This window comes from Eurosta solidaginis, chromosome 1 (assembly GCF_040869045.1).
Source record: "Eurosta solidaginis isolate ZX-2024a chromosome 1, ASM4086904v1, whole genome shotgun sequence".
Classification (NCBI taxonomy): Eukaryota; Metazoa; Arthropoda; class Insecta; order Diptera; family Tephritidae; genus Eurosta; species Eurosta solidaginis.
The window spans coordinates 77,599,762-77,619,152 of NC_090319.1; the positions used below are offsets into that span (position 1 = coordinate 77,599,762).

A 19,391-nucleotide genomic window follows, 5' to 3' on the forward strand; every position below is an offset into this window, starting at 1 on the left:
TGCTGGTACTTACATAGCCGTCAGAGTATGTACCGTGGGCCTCTGCCGGCGTGGTTACTGGTGATATTGTTTCCTGGCGAAGATGTCAAGGTTGATCGCTTTGATTTAACAAAAATTAAATGCAGATATTGCAATAGTTATTTCCATGGCCTGTGTGTCAAAATGAACGCCGCGGAAATAGAGTTCATGAAGACACAGAATGTGAAATATCGCTGCAAAAAGTGCTCGTCTGAGCGCCGAAACTCTTTGAGTCGAGATACATTGGCACCAAATCAACCTTTGAAACAACTAACTAAAACCAGTTTTTCAGCTGAGCAGCTACAACAAAATACCACACAAAATTCCAACAACACAACAAACCAAATGCCAATTAGCGGCACTACGGCAAATGCAGAGAAAAGTGATAAAAAACATAACACTTGAACTCTTGTATAACGAGATAATAGCCGTGTTTTTTAACACGCGTATATCCGTTTACGCTTAAACTTTATATTGACTGCTAAGAGACAAACTATAAATACACCTCTGAAATTGCTGCGCATAAATTTTGTCCTACTAAATTTCAATACGCATTATACTCAGATGTAACTGAAATATGTGTCTTTGTTTCACCCTGTACACTAATTCTATGTATTATATGTGTGTCCACAATTCATCGCAACCAGGCATGCTTAACGAACGAAACGATATCATTTCGTTACGATAATCAACGTTAATAAACGAAACGAAGTCACTTCGTTTCGTTTATTAACGTTAAGATCGTCAAATTAACGTTAATTTGGCGTTCTTAACGTTAATAAACGAAACGAAATGACTTCGTTTCGTTTATTAACGTTGATTATCGTAACGAAATGATATCGTTTCGTTCGTTAAGCATGCCTGATCGCAACTGATTCAGCTATATGTTATACCCTATGGCCATCAGAGCGTTGCGTCTCCGCTTTTCGGTACACCCTGTTGCTATAGCTAGTTGTTTTACCACAGCCGCTAGATGGGTCTCCTAAGCATTATCTAAGCGAAGATAGGCGTTTTTTAACACGCGCAAACGAAACGTATACGCGCGTGTTAAAAAACACGGCTATTGAGTCTCAAAGCAATAAACATTGATTTTTTGGAGACAATCAATAGACTGAAAGGGGAGAATATCGCGCTGAAAGAAAAAGTCGCAAAGCTGGAACGTCAAGTAAATTGGAGTGAGCAGAAGCGACTGGAGAGAGACGTTGAAATTGTTGGGATTCCTAACATAGCCACCGACAAAATAGACGAGTGCATTGGAAAAATAATTGTAAACGCTTTGGGTGTTTCTGTGTCGCCTGGTCAAATTGAGAGAAGTTACATCAAGCAATACAATGACTCTTCCTCTTCACCGCGCAAAATTCTTTGTTTGCGATTCTCTTCGCTTGAGTTTAAGAAAAAAGTAATGAGTGCAAAAAAAGTGGCGAAAAAGAAACTAACAACCGAGATTTTTACGGGCGCCAGCAGTAAGCACAAGATATATATTAATAACAGCCTCACACCCTCTAACAGAGCTCTGTATAATGCTGTTAATAAAATTAAAAAGGAAAAAAAATATAAATATGCGTGGTTTAGTAATACTAAGTTTATGTTGAGAAAAGCTGATAATGATGCAGTTGTTGTTGTACGATCGTTTGATGATCTGTCTGGTATTCCAGACTAACTTTATATTTTTATCGTTTTTATTATTTTGTTTTGAGTTCTTTAACTTATAATGAATTTCAATGATCTCTACATCGACAACCCTATCAATAACAGCCCTTTAAATAATGTTAACCAGCTTTCTTATATTGAAAATTGTATTTATATATTGCATCAAAACATACGTAGTCTGCGGCAAAACTTCGATTCTCTAATGTGCAATGCAGAATCGTTTCCAGTCTACCCAGACATAATAGTTGTGTCGGAGATATGGATATATTCTCATGAGAATAGCTTTTATGATATTCCTAATTATAACTTTTTTGCAACCAGGCATGCTTAACCAACGAAACGATATCATTTCGTTACGATAATCAACGTTAATAAACGAAACGAAGTCATTTCGTTTCGTTTATTAACGTTAAGATCGTCAAATTAACGAAATGATTTCGTTTCGTTTTCTGCCATATCAAAACGAAATCAAATCGTTTATGTTGATTATTAATTTCAAACTATGCTGGCAAAGCTTATTGATGGCGGAGTCATTAAAGGTGAAAGCATTATCCAAGCTGATTGCAACTTTTCTCATGAATTTTGACAGTACGAACATTTCTCAGAGTATTTTTGACATTACCACCAACGAATTACACAAACAAATTACATAGAGTTTGTGTGTGTATGTGCGCTCGTTGTTGCCACCTTACGGCTTCACCATGGCTATAGCATTGCCAGCACAATTCAAACATAAAGTATCACGTTTTCGTTAACGTTTTTAACGTTAACGAAAGCTTTTCGTTTCGGTTAAAAACGAGATACAATTTATCTTGATAATTTCTTTATCGATAATATTTCGAAGTGTTTCAACGGAAACGGTGGAAATTTTTTGATAAACGATTAGCTTAACGTTAAGGTGCATCCCTGTTTGCAACTAATAATGACGATTATTCTGCTGGAGGTGTGGGAGCTTTTGTGCGAAACACGTTTGATTGTACTATTGCTAAATACAACGTGCAAAGTGCTGATATTTTGAAAGTTTTGCTAAAAAATGGTGAACAAACTTTAGCCTTAATATGTGTATATAGGTTACATTCTGAAACTAGTCAGGCCTTTCTGGAAGAGTTCTCAGATTTTTTAAATGGTTTAAAAGAGAGGGATGTAGTTATATTCGGTGATTTGAACACAGATATAATTCAGTTGAATGCGGTATCTGAAAGCTACCTAGCACTATTGGCCAGTCACGGTTTTACATCGTACTTAAATGAGCCGACAAGGAACTGTTCTGGCACTTGTCTGGATCATATTTTTTGCCGTCTTAGCAGCTTGTGTGCGTGCACTGGTATTAATTTGGAACTAGGTATTACAGATCACAGTATGACTGGTGTCAAACTTGAGTTCCATAGGAAAAAGAAAGATTTAACGAGCAATACAAAAACGAATATGATAAACTATTCCATGCTTAATGAAAAGCTGCTTTATGAGGATTGGGTTGTTGTCTACGCTGAGAAAGATATTTCAAAAGCATACTCTCTGTTTATAAATATATTGCATGGTCACATAGAATTCTCTAGTTTCACTTGTGCTCGACGTAAATCCAAAACCAAGCTTAAACCCTGGATGCATTCTGCCCTTTTAAAAAGTATTAAATTGAAAAATAAGTTAGGTGTTAAGTGTAGAAAGCATCCAAGAAATCTTGCGTTTCGATCTCGTTACAAAAAGTTGTGCAAAAAATTAAATAAAGACATAAAATCACACCGAGATACTTATTTCCGGAGTAGACTATTGAGCTGCCATGGGAACACTAAAAAAGAATGGGAAGTTGTAAATAGCATTATCAACCGAAATAGCTCTGGTAGTGAACGGGTTATTGCTCTGAATAATTGTGGCAATATGATTGACGACCCCTCTGTTGTTGCTGATATTTTTAATGATTTTTTTGTGTCTGTTGGTCAATGCAATACTTCTTCCTGCAACTGCATCATGTCCAGTGGTGACGCATCTATTTCTAGGTGCAGTTTTATGTTTGAACCCTTCACAGGCACTGAGCTCCTTGCAATAATAAAAAGTCTAAGCAACTCTGGCTCTAGTGGATATGACGGTATTTCAAATAAACTTCTTAAAAACATAGCCCTTAATATTCTGGACGTACTAAAGCATCTATTTAATACTAGTGTTTTTACAGGAATTTTCCCCGATGCCTTGAAATGTGCAATTATTATACCCGTGTTTAAAAAGGGTAACAGGGAAGATAAAAATAACTATAGGCCTATTTCACTTCTATCCTCTATATCTAAGGTCTTTGAAAAAGCTCTTAAAAATCGAATTATGCAGTTTCTAGAAAGCAGAAGCTTTTTTAGTCCAAGGCAGTTTGGTTTTAGAGCAAACCGCTCTACTGAAGATGCTCTACTAGAATTCTGCTCTTTTATTTATCAAGAGTTGGACAATAAAAAAAATTGCGCTGGTCTTTTCGTAGACATAACCAAAGCTTTTGACACGGTAGATCATGCTATTTTAATAAATAAATTGTATGATGCCGGTTTTCGAGGATTTGTACATAAGTGGTTTCAATCATACCTTTCTGAAAGGGTACAATGCGTCAGAGTTTGCGGAAAGCTGGGGAAGACTAATCCAATCACGAGAGGGGTTCCGCAAGGCTCCGTGCTCGGTCCCATCTTATTTTTAATTTATGTTAATTCAATTTTTGATATGCCCTTCTTGGGGGAAGTCACTGCATTCGCAGATGATCTTGCGATGGCCTATAGTTCTCCTAACACCTTTGATTTGATAAGTAGTATAAACCATGATGTACATCTACTGAGAACTTGGTTTGCAAAACATAAGCTCGTCGCTAGCAATAAGACCAAACTCATGAGTTTTAGTCTAAATATAAAAAAACCACCGGATGTAAGTATTGTTTTTCATTCTGCGATTTGCGAGCGATTTGCTTTACATGACAATATGTGCCAAGTTTTTCAGTCCGGTACCTTCGCCTCGCTTGTGGCCTGTAGTAAGTACTGCTTCACGATAGACTATGTTGATGAATTTCAGTATCTGGGTGTAACGGTTGATACGAATATGAGCTGGGGTAACCATATATCCCGTCTAAAAAAATATCTTCAATTCTCTTTGCGTTGTCTTTATCATCTCAGACCTTCCGGTTCCAACAATCTTCTCAAAATAGTTTATTATGCGGTCTTTCATTCTAAATTAAAATACGGAATCTGCTGCTGGGGTGGCGCCACCCTTAACAAAACCCAGCCGTTACTAGTATTGCAAAAGTATGCTGTTCGAAAAATATCTAATGTTAACCGGCTGCATCCATCGAGAGAACTTTTTAGAAGTCTAGGGATTCTCCCAGTCAAGGACCTGTATTATTTCAAAGTTTTAAAAATTTTTTTTATTAGATGTGGCTATCTGCAAAGTATGAGGTCGGAAACATATAACCTGAGGACAAACTCACAAACTAGAGTCGTTGTACCTTCGACCAGAACCACACATTCAAGCAAGTTTTTCACAATTGTTTCACGAAAACTCTTCAATATACTTCCCACCGAAATACGTACTTTACGGAATCTTCGGCAATTTACAGAAAGTGTTAAGTCCTTCCTCTTAGGCCTCGCACACAATGAAATCGAAGTTTTGCTTCAGCCAGCTACATAAACCGTTTATAATAACAAATACTTCATAATTTTAATTGCTTTTCCTTTCATTTACCCATGGGTTTGTTGGAATTTTAGCTGAATCTTTTTATATACTATAATTAAATTAAACAACCATTTATAATTTAATCACTTTATTTAACAGTTCACCCCACTGTATTTTTTATATTTGCTATAATTGACATTTGTCACTATGCTGAATTGGCATAAAAATGTCTTAACTTTTCCTATATCTACTTGTACATATATCCCATATATATAAGATTAAATTGTTTGCTTTTACGATGTTATTTTAATATGTACATACATAGATAGAAGGAAAATGCCTAATAAATGAAATGAAAATGAAATGTTGTCGGTTGTGGCGCGCGGTCTTGGGCGCGCTGTGGTGGTACTGTTGGTGGTTGTTGCGCTCTGGTCCGAAGTGATCGAGTGAACTTGGTGGCAAAAAAACTTCGTGTTGACCTTTATGATCTGGATGACTTGGTGCAAATTTTGGCGTTCGTTGTATTACGCTGCAGCGTACTCCCGGCCCTGGAGGCGGAGGTGGTGTCAGACGCTTTTCCAAAGGTGGTAGGATACTTCGTAAACGTAGATAAAGGGGTTTATATTCGGATAACAAGGGTTCTCATCACCAATTAGTTTAGGGTCATCCGAATCCGAATCGGAATCACTAGAACTTTCCTCACTAGGTGTGACTGTGAAACGCCGACCTACTTCAACTGGATATTCTGCACGTGGAGCTTGTGTTACCACAACACAATCGTTGTAATGTTTATTACCACCCAAAATATACGAGTAGAAACGAGGTTTGTCGGAATGGACTGTGCCGGTACTTTGCGCTATCGACTCTTCCTAGTTTCTGGGCATTCACCTGTTTGTTCTTTTAGTAGTTGGATTTAGGAATCGGCCTGCGATTCCTCGTTGCAGTCTTTTGGCTCTACAACAATACACTCTTGAATATGTGCACAGCACGACGAGGGTGTTTCGCGATGAGTTGAATATAGTTGGGGATGTGCAGTTGATGTAAGCAATAGTGTTAATAAAGCAGGAGCTGTGCTTGACGCCTTTGCTGTTGAAGTTGTGTGAATAGATGTTATACGATCCTTTTGTATAATCGCAAGGCCACCAAAAATTAGGCTGAAGCAAATCGCAAATCTTCTCGTTTGTATAACAGCCTTAAACGAATAATTTTACAATAAACCTTTTTGGTTTATAAAGTTTTCCGATTAACTGCGCAAAAGAAAAGCCAACTGTTGCTTTTCGCGGCCGGAAAAACGTGCTATCTTTTTGCTTTTCTTTTTCTAAATTTTTCCACGTCTTCTTCGTTTTACTTGCGGCCGGAAACTCATGGCAATTTTCCCAAGTGGACCGTAACCGTAGACCATAACAGCAGACCGTAACACACTATCATATTTTACTACTGAAAAATGCAAAAAAACAACACTTTTCGGGGACAACATTGGTGACAAATTTTCAGATAGCCGAATGACAGAACAAAGAAGAATTTAGAGCGAGACAATTGACGGCTTACTTCACTTGGTTATTCCACCATGCCAACACTATCAATCAGGTCGACAATTACCTAAGCGGTTTCAACTGAAAGCGCTTAGCCAACTCAACTCGATTACTTTTTATTGTTGCTTTCCATGCAAATCGGTAAGCTAGATAGTGTTTTAATTGTACTAGTTAGCAACGAAATATAGCTACCCTTCAAAAAACGCGAGTACTCTATAAATAAGGTAAGGAATACTCCTTTGGGAGTATAGGACTGCTCCAAATCTAATCTGTATTCATACAAAAAATGTGCTCCAATTAACATTGCGATGTCCTAGGAGAGGAGTAGGTGATCCCACTCTCGCTTTGTTTGTGAGTATTCCATAGAGTACATACGTGAGAGTACATTCCAAAATACTTTGACTGTAGTACTCCATGGAGCACCCACAGAGGATCATATGCCAAAGTACTAAAGAGGAATTGTGTTGTCGGAAAGAATTATCGGAGTGAATTTAATTTAAAATGAAAGTAAATGAAGAGGGGCAATACAACTTTTATATTTTGTACTACGAATATTCTTATGTTATTTAGCATTTGCGTGAATAAAGAAACTAATATTTCTCTATACTATAGTATGTATACATAAAACCAGTGCGCTGTTGCATTTTATCAGAGTTGTCAAAGTAAAATTTTATTATCAGTTATTTGTATGCAATATTTTACTTTTGGCAACTCTGTTCGATCGTCATCGTGTTGTGATCACGGTCGTTAAAAAACGAGCAATGATCGGCTGATGGTGGTCCGCAAACGCATTGCAAAGGAGTATTGTTAGAGTACTCCAACATGAAGAAAATGGAACACGTAATCCAATAATTTTTGCAGGGTAGTGTTGCATATTCAAAAATAGGGCACTTGTGAACGAGCAAATGAAATGGACATACGAATGTGCAGATAAACAAAAATAACAGCGTGGCCGCAGGGTGAAATACATACAAACAAACACACGCATTTCATGTATTTTGTTTTTGTAATTCTCTGGTTGAGTGTCAAAAACATACTGCGCTAGAAGTAGAAATGTCATAGCAGCTAAAAAAAGTAACAATTAGCTGATAAACTTCCACCATCTGTATGGTTTTGGCATAATGAAACTGTTTAGCTAGTTGAAGCGTTTTTTTCAAGCTCGCTTGAAAAAAAACACCTATAGATGAGTTTAACACAAGCTTATGCATTATTAGTAGATTGCATGAATTTTTTTGGAGAATGGTAGAATGAGCGGCACTGGCGCCATCTGATATTGAAAAGTAACCAACTCCCCAATTTTGTTCCAAGCAAATCATAAGAAGAAGAATTTGACATTTGCTTTGGCTAAGGGTGTTGGCACCATAGTACAGGTCTACAAGTAGGATATGTAGCAGAACGCACATACACAGCCACGATCACGTGATAAAATGCTTGTTCTCGTTCGTTTTTTTGTGGAAGGTATTTGGCACTGTTGTACTTCTTAGGTCGAAGTAAAGTGTAGTAGCAGCTAACGAAAACTGTGTAAAATTTTTATTGTAAAATTTCAAAGAAATATCCTTATTAATTTCAAACGAGCACTTAATTACATCTCTCTTCAAAATTCATATGCTTTGAAAAATTTTAATTAATAAATTGTGATACTTTATTACCGGGGACGATTGTTAAAACATGACAAAAACCGTTGGGGGGAAGTATCAATTGACGCGTTTTTGCCTCGCTTCCAATAATTCGAGTACTTTTTCGCCTTTGGACTGTTGATAACAGGACAAAACGCGTCTTTTTATTTCTCTTTCTACATTTTTGGACGGGTTATTGCAGTCGACATCGGTTTCAAACTGTTTTTCGCGGAGAACTTTTGAACGGGCAGAAAAACTTAGCATCCGTGCTTGTATTCTTAATACTGCAATAACTACGCGTCCTCAGATACCCCAATTCAAGACTTTTGTATAATTTTCTGTAGGACCCATATAGGCGCACTAGATTTTCATACTAAATTCGTTCAAAAAAATTTACCATCACAGCAACCCATATCTGATATTCCGCTACCTTTTTTGTTTCCCTGCGTCCCTTTCCACGACAGCAACCCTTGTAATTTTGACACTTAGTTCAGTTTCAAACGCATGGCGGAGCGATACAAGGTGGCAGCATGGGACAGCTGATTATAACATTTTTTCCTTTGATTTGATACATCAACTTCCGGCGCAGTACGATTTTGACATTTGTCCATCGAATTTACAAAAACAAAATACATGGAATTTTTATTTATGTTTGTAGGTATGTCACCATGCTGCCACCTTGTATCGTTCCGTCATGGTCAAACGCATGTGTCAAACGGCAGTGTGTTAGAAAGAAAAAGGAATTGTTTCCCTCTCATACATATCATACTTGTAAACCTGTACTATGGTTGGCACCATTGTTTACTATATAGGTTGGCAACTTAAATAGAAGTTATGTTGCGAATAGAGTGGAAGGCAGTGGACTAGGCAGTCGAATGTCATATAATGAAGGAATGGTGCTCGGAGTTTTTTCAGAGTTAAAAAAAATGATAAAAGCTTTAATAAAAATAAAACTATTATTTTAATAACAACACAAACGCCTTATATATTCTATATACATAAATTCGTAAGGATTATCTCACTTTAAAATTTGAGTTAAAAAATCTAGTTTTTTTTTTAAACTGAGTCGAGAACTGTGCGTGTGAATGTGCGAATTTTCACCGATCAGCTGTTAGTTGCGCTACTTGGTAAAATTTACAATGGTTGGCACCATAGTACAGGTCTACAAGTAGGATATGTAGCAGCACGCACATACACAGCCACGCTCACCTGATAAAATGCTTGTTCTTGTTCGTTTTTTTTTGTGGATGCTATTTGGCACTGTTGTACTTCCTAGGTCAGAGAAAAGTGTAGTAGCTGCTAACGAAAACTGCTTACATTTTTTATCGTAAAATTACAAAGAAATGCCCTTATTTACTTTCAAACGAGCACTTAATTACATCCCTCTTTAAAATCCATATGTTTTGGACAATTTTAATTAACAAATTGAGATACTTTATTACCGGGGACGATTGCAAAACACGACCAAAACAGTCGGGGGAGATATTAATAGACGCGTTTTTGCCTAGCATCCAATAAATCGAATACTTTTTCGCCTTTGGACTATTGATAACAGGACAAAACGCGTCTTTTCATTTCTCTTCCACATTTTTGGACGGGTTATTGCAGTCAACCTCGGTTTCAAACTGTTTTTCGCGGAGAACTTTTGAACGGGTTGAAAAACTTAGCACCCGTGTTTGTATTCTTAATACTGGAATAACTACGCGTCCTCAGATATCCCAATTCAAGACTTTTGTATAATTTTCTGTAGGACCCATATAGGCGCACTACGTTTTTATACTAAATTCGTTCAAAAAATTTACCATCACAGCAACCCATATCTGATATTCCGCTCTTTTTTTTGTTTCCCTGCGTCGCTTCCAACGACAGCAACCCCTGTAATTTTGACACTTCGTTCAGTGTCAAACGCATGTTCCACGCAGGTTCCACTGAGTTCCACAATAGTTTGACACTGACCGAAGTGTCAAACTGCAATGTGTTAGAAAAGGAAAGGAATTGCTTCCTTCTCATACATATCATACTTGTAAACCTGTACTATGGTCATAGATGAATGGATTTGCAACTCTTTGTTTCGAGAGAGTGCTGTCAAAATGCACATTTTTGACAATGATGGCACTCCAAATAAAAATGAATAGATCTGAATATGGGGATTTTTTACATACATTCCGGCGATTTTATAGTTTCAATCATTTAATAAAATGATAGTGCAAAATATTCATTTCTTTAAACTTATTTTACAATAATACGACTAGTTAGAGTTAAATATAAACAAATCTTAATAAAATTAACATTTTGATTAAATTAATTAGTCAAATATTGTAACACATTTAACTCACAATGAAAACCAAATAATCTTTTGAAATTTATGTAAATCGAACTTATGATAAATAGTTAACATTATTTAATGGATAGGGCTTATCCTACATGTCTGGCGTTCCAGGTTCTGTGATCAAAATGGACTGGTTGCATCGGGAGTTCATATTTACAAAACCTGTTGTTAGTGATAACTTTTGAATGGGGAATAATATTTACCCTCCGCCTTCGAACTAATAATACTTACACTAAGACAAGTATTTTTATCCTTTTTCCCATAATTTTTGAACGCTATTCTACAGTTGTAGGTCAAACTAAAGTTTACCAAAATTTTTGGCACGTTTTTCGTTTTGGCTGGCACATTTTTTGTTCTGGCACCCGCTTCAGCTGGCGCGAGGGATTTATCTGTGATTGTTGCCAGCAACAACTAGAAGATAAATCCCTCGTGAGAGCGAAAATATGAGAGCGTAAACAAAAGATTCGTATCAATGTCATCATTGCTATGGTTGGCACCATAGATGAATGGATTTGCAACTCTTTGTTTCGAGAGAGCGCTGTCAAAATGCACATTTTTTATAACATTTGTCAGTGATGCCACTCCAAACAAAAATTAATAGATCTGATTATGGGGATTTTTGACATACATTTCGGCGATTATAGTTTCAATCATTTAAAAAAATGATAGTCGTAAAATATTCATTTCTTTAAACTCATTTTACAATAATACTACTAGTTGGAGTCAAATATAAACAAATCTAAGTAAAATTTACATTTTGATTAAAGTAATTAGTCAAATATTGTAACGCATTTAACTCACAGTGAAAACCATATAAAAAAATAAAAAAAAAAACCATATATTCTTTTGAAATTTCAGTAAATCCGACCTATGATATAATAGTTAACATCATTCAATGGTGGGGCCTATCCTACATGTCTGACGTTCCAGGTTCTGTGATCAATATGGACTGGTTGCATCGGGACTTCATATTTACAAAACCTGTTTTGGCGATAACTTTTGATCGGGAAATAATATTTACCCTCCGCCTTCGAACTAATAATATTTACACTAAAACAAGTATTTTGTCCTTTTTCCCATAATTTTTGAACGCTATTCTACAGTTGTAGGTCAAACTAAAGTTTACCAAAATTTTTGGCACGTTTTTCGTTTTGGCTGGCACATTTTTTGTTCTGGCACCCGCTTCAGCTGGCGCGAGGGATTTATCTGTGACTGTTGCCAGCATCAACTAGAAGATAAATCCCTCGTGAGAGCGAAAATATGAGAGCGTAAACAAAAGATTCGTATCAATCTAATCTATGGTTGGCACCAATGATGACATGATATGAAACTTCTCATACAAACATACAACAAACACACGCATTTCATGTATTTTGTTTTTGTAATTCTCTGGTTGAGTGTCAAAAACATACTGCGCTAGAAGTAGAAATGTCATAGCAGCTAAAAAAAGTAACAATTAGCTGATAAACTTCCACCATCTGTATGGTTTTGGCATAATGAAACTGTTTAGCTAGTTGAAGCGTTTTTTTCAAGCTCGCTTGAAAAAAAACACCTATAGATGAGTTTAACACAAGCTTATGCATTATTAGTAGATTGCATGAATTTTTTTGGAGAATGGTAGAATGAGCGGCACTGGCGCCATCTGATATTGAAAAGTAACCAACTCCCCAATTTTGTTCCAAGCAAATCATAAGAAGAAGAATTTGACATTTGCTTTGGCTAAGGGTGTTGGCACCATAGTACAGGTCTACAAGTAGGATATGTAGCAGAACGCACATACACAGCCACGATCACGTGATAAAATGCTTGTTCTCGTTCGTTTTTTTGTGGAAGGTATTTGGCACTGTTGTACTTCTTAGGTCGAAGTAAAGTGTAGTAGCAGCTAACGAAAACTGTGTAAAATTTTTATTGTAAAATTTCAAAGAAATATCCTTATTAATTTCAAACGAGCACTTAATTACATCTCTCTTCAAAATTCATATGCTTTGAAAAATTTTAATTAATAAATTGTGATACTTTATTACCGGGGACGATTGCTAAAACATGACAAAAACCGTTGGGGGGAAGTATCAATTGACGCGTTTTTGCCTCGCTTCCAATAATTCGAGTACTTTTTCGCCTTTGGACTGTTGATAACAGGACAAAACGCGTCTTTTTATTTCTCTTTCTACATTTTTGGACGGGTTATTGCAGTCGACATCGGTTTCAAACTGTTTTTCGCGGAGAACTTTTGAACGGGCAGAAAAACTTAGCATCCGTGCTTGTATTCTTAATACTGCAATAACTACGCGTCCTCAGATACCCCAATTCAAGACTTTTGTATAATTTTCTGTAGGACCCATATAGGCGCACTAGATTTTCATACTAAATTCGTTCAAAAAAATTTACCATCACAGCAACCCATATCTGATATTCCGCTACCTTTTTTGTTTCCCTGCGTCCCTTTCCACGACAGCAACCCTTGTAATTTTGACACTTAGTTCAGTTTCAAACGCATGGCGGAGCGATACAAGGTGGCAGCATGGGACAGCTGATTATAACATTTTTTCCTTTGATTTGATACATCAACTTCCGGCGCAGTACGATTTTGACATTTGTCCATCGAATTTACAAAAACAAAATACATGGAATTTTTATTTATGTTTGTAGGTATGTCACCATGCTGCCACCTTGTATCGTTCCGTCATGGTCAAACGCATGTGTCAAACGGCAGTGTGTTAGAAAGAAAAAGGAATTGTTTCCCTCTCATACATATCATACTTGTAAACCTGTACTATGGTTGGCACCATTGTTTACTATATAGTTTGGCAACTTAAATAGAAGTTATGTTGCGAATAGAGTGGAAGGCAGTGGACTAGGCAGTCGAATGTCATATAATGAAGGAATGGTGCTCGGAGTTTTTTCAGAGTTAAAAAAAATGATAAAAGCTTTAATAAAAATAAAACTATTATTTTAATAACAACAAAAACGCCTTATATATTCTATATACATAAATTCGTAAGGATTATCTCACTTTAAAATTTGAGTTAAAAAATCTAGTTTTTTTTTTAAACTGAGTCGAGAACTGTGCGTGTGAATGTGCGAATTTTCACCGATCAGCTGTTAGTTGCGCTACTTGGTAAAATTTACAATGGTTGGCACCATAGTACAGGTCTACAAGTAGGATATGTAGCAGCACGCACATACACAGCCACGCTCACCTGATAAAATGCTTGTTCTTGTTCGTTTTTTTTTGTGGATGCTATTTGGCACTGTTGTACTTCCTAGGTCAGAGAAAAGTGTAGTAGCTGCTAACGAAAACTGCTTACATTTTTTATCGTAAAATTACAAAGAAATGCCCTTATTTACTTTCAAACGAGCACTTAATTACACCCCTCTTTAAAATCCATATGTTTTGGACAATTTTAATTAACAAATTGAGATACTTTATTACCGGGGACGATTGCAAAACACGACCAAAACAGTCGGGGGAGATATTAATAGACGCGTTTTTGCCTAGCATCCAATAAATCGAATACTTTTTCGCCTTTGGACTATTGATAACAGGACAAAACGCGTCTTTTCATTTCTCTTCCACATTTTTGGACGGGTTATTGCAGTCAACCTCGGTTTCAAACTGTTTTTCGCGGAGAACTTTTGAACGGGTTGAAAAACTTAGCACCCGTGTTTGTATTCTTAATACTGGAATAACTACGCGTCCTCAGATATCCCAATTCAAGACTTTTGTATAATTTTCTGTAGGACCCATATAGGCGCACTACGTTTTTATACTAAATTCGTTCAAAAAATTTACCATCACAGCAACCCATATCTGATATTCCGCTCCTTTTTTTGTTTCCCTGCGTCGCTTCCAACGACAGCAACCCCTGTAATTTTGACACTTCGTTCAGTGTCAAACGCATGTTCCACGCAGGTTCCACTGAGTTCCACAATAGTTTGACACTGACCGAAGTGTCAAACTGCAATGTGTTAGAAAAGGAAAGGAATTGCTTCCTTCTCATACATATCATACTTGTAAACCTGTACTATGGTCATAGATGAATGGATTTGCAACTCTTTGTTTCGAGAGAGTGCTGTCAAAATGCACATTTTTGACAATGATGGCACTCCAAATAAAAATGAATAGATCTGAATATGGGGATTTTTTACATACATTCCGGCGATTTTATAGTTTCAATCATTTAATAAAATAATAGTGCAAAATATTCATTTCTTTAAACTTATTTTACAATAATACGACTAGTTAGAGTTAAATATAAACAAATCTTAATAAAATTAACATTTTGATTAAATTAATTAGTCAAATATTGTAACACATTTAACTCACAATGAAAACCAAATAATCTTTTGAAATTTATGTAAATCGAACTTATGATAAATAGTTAACATTATTTAATGGATAGGGCTTATCCTACATGTCTGGCGTTCCAGATTCTGTGATCAAAATGGACTGGTTGCATCGGGAGTTCATATTTACAAAACCTGTTGTTAGTGATAACTTTTGAATGGGGAATAATATTTACCCTCCGCCTTCGAACTAATAATACTTACACTAAGACAAGTATTTTTATCCTTTTTCCCATAATTTTTGAACGCTATTCTACAGTTGTAGGTCAAACTAAAGTTTACCAAAATTTTTGGCACGTTTTTCGTTTTGGCTGGCACATTTTTTGTTCTGGCACCCGCTTCAGCTGGCGCGAGGGATTTATCTGTGATTGTTGCCAGCAACAACTAGAAGATAAATCCCTCGTGAGAGCGAAAATATGAGAGCGTAAACAAAAGATTCGTATCAATGTCATCATTGCTATGGTTGGCACCATAGATGAATGGATTTGCAACTCTTTGTTTCGAGAGAGCGCTGTCAAAATGCACATTTTTTATAACATTTGTCAGTGATGCCACTCCAAACAAAAATTAATAGATCTGATTATGGGGATTTTTGACATACATTTCGGCGATTATAGTTTCAATCATTTAAAAAAATGATAGTCGTAAAATATTCATTTCTTTAAACTCATTTTACAATAATACTACTAGTTGGAGTCAAATATAAACAAATCTAAGTAAAATTTACATTTTGATTAAAGTAATTAGTCAAATATTGTAACGCATTTAACTCACAGTGAAAACCATATAAAAAAAATAAAAAAAAAACCATATATTCTTTTGAAATTTCAGTAAATCCGACCTATGATATAATAGTTAACATCATTCAATGGTAGGGCCTATCCTACATGTCTGACGTTCCAGGTTCTGTGATCAATATGGACTGGTTGCATCGGGACTTCATATTTACAAAACCTGTTTTGGCGATAACTTTTGATCGGGAAATAATATTTACCCTCCGCCTTCGAACTAATAATATTTACACTGAAACAAGTATTTTGTCCTTTTTCCCATAATTTTTGAACGCTATTCTACAGTTGTAGGTCAAACTAAAGTTTACCAAAATTTTTGGCACGTTTTTCGTTTTGGCTGGCACATTTTTTGTTCTGGCACCCGCTTCAGCTGGCGCGAGGGATTTATCTGTGACTGTTGCCAGCATCAACTAGAAGATAAATCCCTCGTGAGAGCGAAAATATGAGAGCGTAAACAAAAGATTCGTATCAATCTAATCTATGGTTGGCACCAATGATGACATGATATGAAACTTCTCGCTCTCTGAGAGCGCGTGAAAATGTGCATTTTTTATAACATTGACCATAGATGCCATCATCCTCAAAATCAAATTTGGGCATTTCGGAATAACTTTGGGGTATTTTACATGGTAAAGGTTTAATTTATGATTTTCACCGAAAACTTACTCAAGATTGTCAAATGGGATATCAAAAAACTCGAATTTTTTCAGGATCACAAATACAAAAAAAAGCTTATTTTACCCGTTAAAAATTTTTCCGTGACAACACGTGAAATTTAATTTTTTGATAGCTAAGATAAAATGTACTTATCTCTTTTCGTCCGTTAATATAACAGCTCATTTAATTTTGTTATTTCTTGTACCTTTTTTACAAATTTTTGATCGGCTTATGTAGTTGAATACACTTGAAATGAAAAATAATGAAAACGCACCGATTTTCTTGGAATTTTTTTTGCGCGGTTTACGCAACTCTGATCTTCAAGCCCATTCTTGGAAACGAATGAAGTTTGTTTACAATCGAATGAACCAATGTTTACAATTGAATGAACTTTAAGACCTATTCCTGGAAACGAATTGAGAGAGAATGAACATAGTACAGGTCTACAAGTAGGATATGTAGCAGCGCGCACATACACAGCCACGCTCACCTGATAAAATGCTTGTTCTTGTTCGTTTTTTGTGTGGATGCTATTTGGCACTGTTGTACTTCTTAGGTCCAAGAAAAGTGTAGTAGCTGGTAACGAAAGCTGTGTAAAATTTTTATTGCAAAATTACAAAGAAATATCCGTATTTAATTTCAAACGAGCACTTAATTACATCTTTCTTTAAAATCCATATGTTTTGGACAATTTTAATTAACAAATTGTGATACTTTATTACAGGGGACGATTGCTAAAACACGATCAAAACCGTCGGGAGAGGTATTAATAGACGCGTTTTTGCCTCGCTTCCAATAATTCGAATACCTTTTCGCCTTTTGACTATTTATAACAGGACAAAACGCGTCTTTTCATTTCTCTTTCCACATTTTTGCACGGTTTATTGCAGTCGACCTCGGTTTCAAACTGTTTTTCGCAGAGAACTTTTGAGCTGGTAGAAAAACTTAGCACCCGTGTTTGTATTCTTAATACTTGAATAACTAAGCGTCCTCAGATACCCCAATTCAAGACTTTTGTATAATTTTCTGTAGGACCCATATAGGTGTACTACATTTTCATACTAAATTCGTTCAAAAAAATTTACCATCACAGCAACCCATTTCTGATATTCCGCTCCTTTTTTTGTTTCCCTGCGTTGCTTTCCACGACAGCAACCCCGGTAATTTTGACACTTCGTTCAGTGTCAAACGTATGTTCCACGCAGGTTCCACTGAGTTCCACAATAGTTTGACACTGACCGAAGTGTCAAACGGCAGTGTGTTAGAAAGAGAAAGGAATTGTTTCCCTCTCATACATATCATACTTGCAAACCTGTACTATGGAGAATGAATCATAGTGTACAAGTACAAGTGTGTTGACTTATCTGTCAAGCATTCTGACAGGCACTCGCTGGATTCGGAATGACAGCGAATTCAAAATGGATACCATTACCGAATGCTCCGAATGATTGAAAAATTGAAAAAGTCAATACGATTGGTAGTCAAAAATGTTGTCGTTGAGACCAAAAATGCGACTCTAGACCTGAGATTTCCATCAGGTGAGCGAGGCTGTTTGTAGTTTTGACGTTTATCGCTTAGTGAACACACTTGGTATAGGTACACTATGGAATGAATGTTTCGTATCATGTCATCATTGGTTGGCACACTTTGCAAGTGAAATTATTTGTCCCACTGGTTGGTAAAATGTCTAACATTTTTCATAATTGAAAACTGCAATATAACAATCGAATGCGTTTGCAATGGTTATCTAATTTAATTTTAATTGACTTATTTTCCTATTCTAACAGCTGGACTCGTAGTAAAAAGCTCACAATTGTAAATAGGTAAATCAAAGACCAATATATATTATAATGATTCCAATATGGCAATTGATGATCGGTGTATGTATGGGTTTGGCTGTTATGGTATTGACACGTCCACGGCCGGTTGGTTATGTACAGGAAAGAACAGCTAGTTGTAAGCCACGAAAAGAGGAATTAAAATCGTATGTACCTAATAAATATTTTCGGTAATAGTGCAGTTTAAGGTGCTCACCGAAATTTGGGCCAAAATTTTCGAGTGAGATCAAAAGACGCGTATTCACGTCTAGATCAAGAATCCGAAAGCGTGGCTACCGCCACGGTGATGCACAATTTTTTTTTTTGTGGTTACAAACACAACAACAACCACATGAAAATCGCCAACTTCAACTGCAAATGTCTCCGGACAGATATAACATTTTCTTTTCCGCCTTCGGATTATTGTTCTCGAGATTAATACACGTCTTTTGATACATCACTCGAAAATTTTAGCCCAAATTTAGGGTGGGTACCGTAAACTGCACTACTACCATATTTTCTTAACTGGAACAAAAATATCTTGCATTTTTCAGGAACCCTGGAGATGATTGTATTATATGTGTTAAAAAGATGACTAGCGACGATATGCACTATTTTCCATGCAAACATGCGGTACACAAAGGCGACTGCCTTAAATCTGTTAAGGCACATAAGGGAATTTGTCCGATTTGTCAAAAAAACATATCTGCGTCTACGAATAACATCACTGCAGCTGCAGTCGTAAAACCGTCCGTTGATTAAAGTATTTAAAAGCTTCTGCAGGTAATTTGACGCCCATTTTAACAAGGGTTTAATAATAAAGCAGGCTGATTATAGAGATTGTGAAATGATATAGTTGTTTAGCATTCGTTAACTTGCTCAAAATACGGGCCATAGTATTTATAATGCCCTGTTCTACGGGCACAGTGGAATCACAGAAGAGGAAGCGTACGTATGTTTGAAAACCTTTGGAAAATTAATTGTTCGGACCTTGACAATCATAA

The 19,391-nt window shown here is 36.3% G+C and overlaps 1 long non-coding RNA gene across 1 annotated transcript; it reads left to right on the plus strand.

The window, feature by feature from the left end:
* The first annotated feature begins 18,176 nt into the window (after positions 1 to 18,176).
* LOC137235500 (uncharacterized) lies at positions 18,177 to 19,238 on the plus strand. Its single transcript, XR_010947930.1, has 3 exons — positions 18,177 to 18,244; positions 18,358 to 18,554; positions 18,942 to 19,238. It is a non-coding gene; the product is annotated as an uncharacterized lncRNA (long non-coding RNA).
* Positions 19,239 to 19,391: the final 153 nt, after the last annotated feature.